Source organism: Fukomys damarensis, unplaced genomic scaffold, assembly GCF_012274545.1.
Source record: "Fukomys damarensis isolate Sample0158 unplaced genomic scaffold, DMR_v1.0_HiC HiC_scaffold_8, whole genome shotgun sequence".
Taxonomy (NCBI): Eukaryota; Metazoa; Chordata; class Mammalia; order Rodentia; family Bathyergidae; genus Fukomys; species Fukomys damarensis.
The window spans coordinates 16,204,710-16,215,392 of record NW_022900920.1 but is presented as its reverse complement, the minus strand read 5'-3'; positions in this window follow the sequence as shown (position 1 = coordinate 16,215,392).

The following is a 10,683-nucleotide window of genomic DNA, read 5'->3' as shown; positions in this document are numbered from 1 at the left end:
ATCAATGGGCATGAGAAACCCTGGTGGGAGCTGAAAGATTATGTATTTATTTTGTTTTGTTTTTTAGAGACAAGGTCTTTATTTTCTTTCTTTCTTTATTTTGGTATCGAGGATCGAACTCGGGTCCTTGAGAGGCAGGCAGCGGACCCACTGAGCTAAATCCCCGACCCAAGACAAGGTCTTTCTATAGATCCCAGGTTGGCCTTGAAACTGCAGTGATCCTCTTGCCTCAGCCTTCTGAGTGCTGGGATTACAGCACAAAAGGCTATAATAAATGCTGCTTGGAGATACTGAGTGCACTGTTCTGTACTTGCAGAGGTTGACGGGCAAGGTTTCCCCTCCTTTGGGATTTCACCAGATCCAAGTGGACTCTTCTCAGGACACAGTGTGTTCAGCGTATGTGAAAATACCTCTGTGTCCATCGAGAGAATGATCTATCCTTCATGAAGTGGATTTAAGTGGACAAGTCCAAATTAAACAGAGTTTGCACTGCTCCTCTTTAAGAATTTTCAATTCATATTGCTGCTGTTTGTTTTGGAGGCCCAAACTGAAAAACAGCGTGCCCACGAGTATGCCCATGAGGCCACGAATTCACTATGCAAAGCAATCACCCTACCAACAGCTAAGCGTCCCCAGATAGTTTCTCCTTGTGTGTGGCCCTCCTTATTCCTATCTCTCACTGCCATGTGAGCAGAAGGTGATGAAGGTGCTTGCCTAGACACAAATATCCACACATTCTCCGTGCACCTAGTCAGCCCATAGCCACTTTCCTGGGTGCTGGTTTCAAGTGCACTTGGTACAGGCAGTGAGCAGAACAAAGGATACATTTCCTGGAGGTAACCCTTAGTGACCACAGAGCCTGAAGGGGACAGGCTGGTACTTTCCTAGGTTATAAAGCAAAATGATTTTCTATGCCTCAAATGTGCAACTCTCATTTGTGGGTGTTTCTGTTGCTCTGAATGCACTGAGAGCCTGCAAAGTTCCACGTGGTCCAGTTTGGAATCACTTCTCAGAAACTCTCTCTAAGTGTTTCTATGGGGCACTGGGAAACTCCGAGCCACAGACCCAGCCTGGGCTCCTGCATCCTGGGAATTCAGCATCCACAAGACACGATTTTCAAAGGAGTCCAGATTTGGCTGGTGACTCCAAAGTGAAGCACCCAGTCGTTGTGCCAGGCCCTCATTCTTCCTCTTCCCTCTCCTCTTCCTCATGTCCCATTGTGGAGTGCTAGTTTCATCTCGTTTTCTGGGAAGTAAAGTTGAGCTGCACAGTGGGTGAGCCCCACACGTATCATTCCTATGGCTCAGGGGCAGTGATGTTTTCCAGGTCCTTAAGAAAGAAATGCCAAAGGGAGGAAGAATTCTAAGACTGTGCATAAACCAGACACTGATGAGAAGGCAGCAGCACCTGACACCAGATACGGATCTTGGGGGTATGAATCTGTGGAGCTTGAAGAGCTAGGGGTGGGAAGAAATAGGGGAAGGAGCTGGGACTGGAGCTTCTGGAAGGATCATATAGAAAAAAAAGTTGGAAAAATAAGGTGTGGCTTGCCAGGAGGCATAGTTTAGACCTCACTGGGTGGAAAATGAGAAACCACCTGACGATGGCCCAGACTAGACCAGACCGTCAGACAGATACCCTGGTGACATTTGTGCAACATGGCTGAGGAGGTGTTAGATTTCCTTTGCTTCCCTTTTACCTAAGAAAATCAACTTCAGAGAACAGGTTTATCTTGGCCCACTGTTTCAGAGGTTTCAGTCCATGTTTACTTGGCCTCGCTCCGTTGAAGCCTGTGGTAAGGCAGAGCATCACAATAGAAATGCATGGTGAAGGAGGCAAGAGGGAGGGCAGGGGCCCAATATTTGCCCCGAGGGCACACTTCGAAAGACCCAACTTCTTCCCACCCACCCATCTCCCAAAGCTTCTACCCTGAATAGCACCCACAGGTTGGGGACCAAGCTGTCAACACAGGGGACACTTCAGATCCACACTACAGCAGGAGGCAGAATGGAGATGGGTTGAAAGGCTACTGCAATAATCCATGTCACCTGTACTGAAAGGCACATAGTCCACACAGAGGACAATGCAGGAGATCAAGATGCAGGTCAGCTCGGGCCCAAGGAAGTCTGGGATCAGCAGATATTGCTGCTTCTGTGGCGATCGCTCCTTACAACTGCCTTAGATACAGAAGGGAGAATTCAAAAACCTACTCAAACTTGGAAAAAAAATCAAAGGATAGGAAATGCAGTTCATATTCCAAATATTGGCCCAGTGGACCCAAACAACGGTGAAGTTTTCCATGCGCATTTAGTTCAAAGGCAATTTTTTAAAAAGCAAGGAAGCTGCTTCTGCCCCCTGGTGGCTTTCAGGAAAATTTAACTGAAAGGGCAGAAAGGGAAGGAGGAGACGTCTCTGTGTTACCCAAATGTCAGCTGATCCAACAGCACTGTGAACTTTTTTTTTTTTTTTTTTTTTTTTCCCCAGCTGAACAGTAGCAACCACCAAGGTTCCAACTCAGCTGCCCCCGGCTCTCAGAGTGAGCAGGGAGCAGCGTCTGATAATGCTCGGTCAAAAGTTCCACCGGCTCCCTGTTCGCTCCAGCCGCCGGGAGGCTGGATGCACAATTCCGTGTGAAGCACAGTTCACTTGTAAAGAGGCTGCCGAAAACGATTAAATATAGATTCCCCTTTCTTGGATAAAAGTTACAAATCTATCTCCAAGTATTATCCTCCACCTCACGTTCTGCCCACGTAGGCAGCATCTTACAGTGCCGCACCATGTCACCCTTTTTTTCCATTCCCCAAAATGTGCATTTGATTTCCTGATCTATTTAATATTGCTCTTCAGCTAACCTGCGTGGCTCTGCGGAAAGCCAATTCGAAGATGCAGTGCCTCCTTCCAAATGTGCAGGCATGCAGAAGAATAATCCAGGAGCCGTCAGGGGCAAGGTGGAAACAGTCTAGTCATTATTGGTTAAAGTGTAACTGGACATGGCAACCTGCTGAGTGAGGCAATGAGGGGAGCCCGTGAAGTGCAGCCGGTTGATACCCTGTTGTTTGGCTGTGTCGCCAACAAAACAAGCAAAAATGCGCATAATTGTACCAAAGGCTCAAACTCATTTCATGCCTCCATTATACCACGGAGATGGAGAGTGGCGCACTACTGGAGCAAGGCTCTCTCCTGGGTGCCTATGGATAATTGTTTATCCACCTCCTATTAGACACAGGCAGCCGTTAGAAAGTTCTTGCCCTTCTAACATCAGAGTGCCCTCTGTGAGTGGCCATTTAAAATGAATTCCAATTCCACGGTCTTGAAGACCTGCTTTAATATTGTGAATTTTGCAGGTAACTGTAATTTATCTCCAGGAACAGAACCTTTTTACTGTTTTAACAAGTTTGAATGGAAATATTTAAATTGCACTGTATGTTTCCTTAGAGTCTACTGAATGGACCTTAACCGTTTCCTTGACAGGTTCACCAGCGTCGCTGCCAGTGTCAACTATCCAACTGCCCAGAAATGATGGTGGGCTGTGGAGATGCGTAGGGTAACCAGCCTCGGGATGGGGTTCTTTCTTGCTTTTTTTTTTTTTTCCTGAATTATATTGCTAAAGCTTGATTTTGACTTTCTTTAGGTTGATACCTGTTTGGGCCAAGGTGTAAAGGGCTAAAGAAGAGTACAGCAGCCAGGCCATATGCTAAACCTCATACACCAGCACATCTCATGACTCCGACCAGCTGGCCACCAGCCAGCCACTGCCTACTCCTGAACAGCTGAGGGAGCTGAGGTTTCCTGACCTCCGGTGCATATCTAGGTCACAGTATAGTATGTGATCCCAGACTAGCATACAGTGTGGCTTGCCTTTCGAGATGTCTCCCCACACATCTTTCCTTCTTTAAATGTACTAAGGTTAACCAAAGGATGCAGTCATCAGTGACACAGGGTCAGAAAGTTGCTGCTGGTCTAATGTCAGCATCTCCCACCCACAGGCACCAGGATATGACGTGTCCTTCTGCTAGCCTGTCATTTCCAACTCACTTTATCCTTTTACTTTGCCACTAAAAATTTCTTTGGCCACGAATCTTTATGAAGCATATGCTCTTTATCCTACATCACACACCTACGCAGCTCTCTTACACAGGCATGAGCTGCAGCTTAGATTCCAGCTGACTCTAGATGCTAGGAGGCAATTTTGCTTCTTTCCATTCTGAGACTCCATCTATGTTCCAGATGGTAAAGTAGCCAGATAACCAACCTACAGATAAGCGAAGTCTACAACTCATCACGCACCAATAATGCTGACATATAGCACACTCCTTCTCTTAACAAATCCAACACCTGAGTGACAGAAATGAAAAAATGCACTCAATATAATAGTTGATTGCTCTCCAGACTTTCCCACTTAATAGGATTCCTGCATTTCCAAACTTTCCCAACAGATACGTTAGGGACATTGTCTGAAATACTAATTATGGCACACATAACCACCAGTTGCTATAGGCGCAGAAGCTTTAACTGCAGTTGGCTATGTTGTGGTTATTTCCCTCATCTTCTTAGTTAAATGACTAATGGAATTGTATTAAGGAAGTCACGGCACAGCTCTCAAGAACCGCAGGAAAGCCAGGGGACTAGAGGTAGTCATGCTTCCTTTATAGAGCCGGCCCTTGTGACACTGCAAAAAGCCATTCCCAGGGCCACTGTTAGATCTTCCACCACTGCTCATGCTGCATGCAACTTCTGATCAAATGAGTCCAAACGAACCTCTCTGGAAGTAACACGACCCCACAGAAACGCCCCAAGGTTTGTGTGAAGGACAGCGACACAGTTTTTGGTTAGAAGCAAGCTGTGCTGGGGGCAGGGGTGGAGGGCTGTCCAAAACTAATACAAATTCTGTTAAAAAAAAAAACCCAATAAATTGAAAGGCCCCTAACCAGTCTTCTGCACTAATTTACCCATGGAGTTATCCACCAGCTCAATATCAAAGCATGTAAGAGAGATGTAGTGAAGATTTTCCCCCCACTTTTCTTTTGCAGAATTGGGTCTCTTTTGGGAGATGCATGAAAATCTTTTTATTGCTATAGATTCAGAGATGATTATAAACTTATAAGGACTTTTTTTCCTATTTGATTAAAACAAATGTGTTTCTAGAAACCTGGAAAAATTTAAGGTATAGTTAAAATGGAACTTTAATAGAAATTATGTACACATTTTTAATTCTTCAGTAATTTACACTGTTCTGTAATGAAGTATTATCTCTGTATATCCCTTAATTATAAAACACAGCAATGAAGTTACCTGTGGAAAGCGATACAGCCCACAGTAATGAGAAATTACAAATTCACACGTACACGGATTAACTGTAATTTACCTAGTAATACAAACTTTTTTATTTTTAATTTTGAGCAAAAGTGTGTAAATTATATAAAGACAGAACTTAAAATCAAAGATGGAACTATACTGCCCAGTGGAAATTACAAACAATGAGAAAACAAAAAGCATCTAAAGAAGTAGTCCAGACATTCCACTGTTAAGTTCCATGGTATTTTACTACATAGAAATCGGACATGTCGGAGCATGGCACATTTCAATTTTTAAAATCAACTTTTCTATGCCACTGTCCAAGAGAACTTACTGGGAGTGTTATAGATCTACATTGTGCAAGGTGGTAGCTGCTGTAGGCTTAGTGTCCCCTAAAAGACACTAATTGTGAATGCTCGTGAATGTGATCTACTTGGAATTAGAATTTTTGCACATGTACTAAGGTAAGGCCATCCTGGATTAGGCTGCGGGCTCCGAATCCAGCGTGACTAGAGTCCTACAAGAAGATGAGGCAGACACACAGAGATGGAAGGCAGCAGACCGTGTGAACTCGGAGGCACAAACTGAGCAGCACGGCTGCAAGTGCCAAGCACCACCACAGATGGTTGGCAGTGGGCAGAAGGTGGGAAGAGGCGTGGAAATCTCCGAGTCCCTCAGCCAGCAGGGCCCTGCCCATACCTCTATTTCAAACGTTCAACCTCGGGATCCGAGAGTAAATCGAAAGTCCTCTGAAATCATGAAGGCTGTGTCATCTGTCACCAGAAACTGACACAGCAGCCATAAGCTACGTGTGGATGCAGAGCACTTGAAACATGGCCGGTGAGGCCGTGGAACAAAATTTTAATTTTAAATAGACACACGTGGCTGATGGCTACATTCTCGACAGGGCAGCTGTATTCGTCTGTGTGACTCCTCCCATAGACTTAGAAATCCAAACCCTTTAACAAGCTGATTCTTTGAACCAAAACTAAGAAGAAATAAGTCACAGTTTTACTGATTTCCAAGCATGCACTCTGTGTATGTACACATATATTATTTAAGTTAATAAAATAGCTCTCATCACCAACTTCCAAATTAGTCTGACCACTTTCAGTATTTTAAAATGCACTAGACAAACACATTAACTATCTACATAGAACTGAGCTAAAATCCTTATGCTATAACGTTGTCTTTCTTGTTGCATGATCAAAAAGTTCCATTAGTTGAGAGATGCTATTCAGACTCACTGAATACTGAATTAACAGTGTGATGAATTGGGCTTCATGAAGTATTCATGAGCTCTCATTTAACGCTAATTAAATTTTTAAAAAGGCCTATGTTAAATGATTTTAAGACCCTGGCTCAGACTGACAAGCATGTAAAATTAAAGTTCAGAAGAAAATTCAATTCCAAATCACAGAGTTGAATTATACAAGTTAGGAGTGCATTTAATACTCTTTTCTTACAATGAATTGCTGTAACATTAAAACAAATTTTAAAAAATCACTTTTTTCATATCCTTCGATAATTAAACAAAATTGTGCCAGTCACTAATAATCGGTTTTATCCATGCCAGAAAAATGAAGGATGCCACTCCCTAAGATAGCTGGGCACACTTACTTTTGTGTGTCATGGCAAACTACATAACAGTTAAGATTTGCTATACTACTTTTCTAATAGCCCTTTTATCTGAAATTGCATACAAAAAAATGTGTTGAGGAAACCAGGCTATACACATGTACAAACTATTTTGAAGGTTTAAAAACTAAGAATTTGGGAAACAATGGATCTAGGAACTTTAATTCTTGGTAAAATTGAAATAGTTAATAGGACATTTTCTTAGTTTGTCAGAAAACATTTACTCTGACAACCAACTGGATATAAAAATAGTGCAAATCTGAGTGAATCTCAATATATAAATATATATATATATATATACACATATATATAAATATAGACATATAGCGTGTGTATATCTATCTATACAGATTTACATATACATTGTTGCTTTTATTTTTGGAGAAAAAAACAAATGTACTCCAGGCAGGCCTGAACTATGTAATCTAGGCTGGCCTTGAATTTGCAGTGATTCTCCTGTCTCAGCCTCCCAAGTGTTGGGACTACAGGTGTGCACCACCATGCCCAACAACAGCCAATGTATTTTAAAAGTGAAGATTCAGGGCCGGGAATTTAGTTCAGTTGTTCTGCCACCTGCCTTGCAAGGGCAAGGTTTCGAGTTCAATCCTTGGTATAAAAAAAAAAAAAAAAAAAAAAAAAAAAAATAAAAAAGTGAAGATTCAGCTTAAGCTAGCCCAGTTCTACAAAAGAAAAGTGGGGAAAAAAATAAATCCTCATTTACATCTCTCTTAAACACTTTACTACTGAGATGGTGGATAACTCCATGAGAAAATTAGTGCAGACTGGTTAGTGGTCTTTCAATTTATTGCTTTTTTTGGGCGGGGGAGTGACAGGAGGACCTTGCACTGTCCTTCACACAGAGATCTTGGGGCGTTTCTGTGGGGTCATGTTACTTCCAGAGGCTTATTTTTTGTTTTGTTCTGGGTACCAGGGATCAAACTCAGGGCTTGCAAGGCAGGCCGGGTCACCAGTAAGCTAAATCCCAGGCCCAAAAGCTACAAGTTTCTGAACTTCCAAGTACTGAGTAAATTCCTACTGATCAGTGAAAAGTAAAAGGAACTGGGAATGAGTGGTAAGAATGTCACTAAGAGTCTCAGTTTGTTCAGGCTCTTGGGAAAGTATACATAGATTGGTGGATTAAAGACAATGGGGAAAAAGACAATGGAAACTTTTTAGTTTTGGAGGCTAGGAAATTCAACATCAAGGTGCTATTGGATTTGGTATCTGAAGAGGGTTCACTTTCTGGTTTGTAAGGACCTCTTGCTTCCCATGATGGAAGGAGCAAGACAGCACTCCAAGGCCTCTTTTGTAAGGGAATTAATGCCATCTCTAAGGGCTCTGTCCCTATTATCTAAGCACTCCCACAACTCCCACCTTCTAAAATCACTAGAGAAGGGTTTCCGTACTGTATGTAAATTCTTTTTTTTTTTTTTTTTTTTTTTTTTTTTTTTTTTTTTGTGGTACTGGGGATCGAACTCAGATCCTTGCGCTTGCTAGGCAGGCCACTGAACCACTGAGCTAAATCCCCAGCCCTGTATGTAAATTCTAGAGGAACACCGCCTGCTATAGTGTCAAGTGTTGCAAGAAAATGATTTTTAAAAAAATACCTGCTAATGCTGGACTTCCCACTACCCATAAGGCCAAAATATTAAGCCTTCTTTCCCAAAAGATAGTAGATACATTGAAGTATCATGCCAGAATTACAATGATTATATCCTTTCCCATTTACTTTCCCGTTCATAATATATTTAGATGATCACATTACGAGATGAAAAATATGAAATGCTGATTCCATTTCTTTAAAAAATAAGACACATACACACACATACAATTAGGTAGAAGAAAAGCTTAAAAAGATATACACTGAACTGTGAATGGTAGTCAGCAGTTTATTTTCTCTAGTATTTTTTCCTATATTGCCTAAATGTTTTCTAATAAACACTCTCAATTTCAATTTTTTTGAGACAGGGTCTCACTATGTAGTTCAGGCTGGCTTTGAACTCACTATGTAGCCCAGGCTGGCATTGAACTTTCAATGCTCCTCCTGCCTCAGCTTCCAAGAGTGCTGGGATTACAGATGTGTGCCACCATACCTGGCATGTCCATTTCTCAGGAAAACAATAAAGATATTCTATTCTGGAAAAAATGTCACTGGAAATTAAAATATTTTAATAGCTTAGAAATGATTCATTTTGTCATCAACCTCCTGGGTTCCTCTTTTTGATAAAAAGACAAAATACTAGTAAATATATTCCTTCAATATACTGTGGACTAGTGAGAACAATTTAAGCACATTTTTGCTATAAAGTTTTGAAAATTTTGCTGTAAATTAAACTTCAGAAAATTGTATTTTACCTGGGCAAATGGCTGAGTAAAAAAAAAAAAAGTCTATTCCATAATTTATCCAGACCATTTGCTTAAAGTAAGATTTTCTTTATCCTGAGAAAGTCAATCCTACTTTAACTTTTGTATACAAATGGTCTAGAGCTCCAATTACTGAAAATTAAACTTTATAATTCTCACAGCCAATGATTTACCTGTTTGTTGGTCACTGCAGGTGACATATACACAAGAACTTAAAAGATGAAAACACGTTTTTTAGAATAATGAACACTAAGACTCACTGCAGACAGGAACTACTTTATTTTTTCCATTCCAGCTTTGTCAAATGGATTGTTTAAAAAGCATACACAAGAGCAAGGACCCAAAGACCCCGGAGGGGGTCTCTTCAGCTGCCTGCCTGCCTGAGATCACCCGGCGGGTGCGCGACCTCCCAGACTGCACAACAACAGACCCAGTAAGGAAGATAGCCACGCGGGTGCCCTTGAAACACCCCCACGACCTTCCCTCCCCCCCCAATTCTCAAACCTCCTGATTGGGCCAGTCCTTAGACCAACTCTGCAGAGGAATAGGTTCTCATGAAGGGTAGTTTTCTGAGCTCCCAACTTTGAACATCTTTAAAGAAAGGGCAGGGGAAACCTGTAATAGAACTGAGTGGAGTTCAACCCTGAGGGTAGGGAAACTCAAGTTAGGCCTTGTAGACTGTGTTGTCTCAGTCGTGGGGAACTGCCATGGGCTAGCTGAGACCAGGGGATTTGGTTCTGCATATGGCTGTACATATGGTATAATATGAGAAGAGAGACAGTCTGAAAGAGGCTCTTCAAATTCTTTTTTTTCTCTCTCTCTCTTTTTCTTTTCCTCATTCCACCCTAAAATTTCTTTCTTTTTTCTGTCCTCTCTCTCCAACTCAGTCTCTTGCTCCACCATATTGTCCCTCATCTCCCTTTTTATTCTGGCTCCTGCCCTAACTCAGACTTCTTCATTATTTTTTGTTTTTAGGAGGGGTTTCTCTTTATGTTCTTTTCTCCACTCATTTTACCTCACTCATGGCTCTGTACCTTCAAGGGAAGGCAAGTGCCTGTTGTTGTTAAGGGGATATATTCTTGTCCTTATTCCTGCACTCTTTCTATCCCCCCTGAAGCTAATAGCTTTGTAAAGATAGTAAGGTAATTCTACAACCTCTGGGTTCACTTTAAATCTGCTCTAAATCTTTCACTTATCTAATCCTCTCATTCGAAGTCTAACACTCATTTTACCTCACTCATGGCTCTGTACCTTCAAGGGAAGGCAAGTGCCTGTTGTTGTTAAGGGGATATATTCTTGTCCTTATTCCTGCACTCTTTCTATCCCCCCTGAAGCTAATAGCTTTGTAAAGATAGTAAGGTAATTCTACAACCTCTGGATTCACTT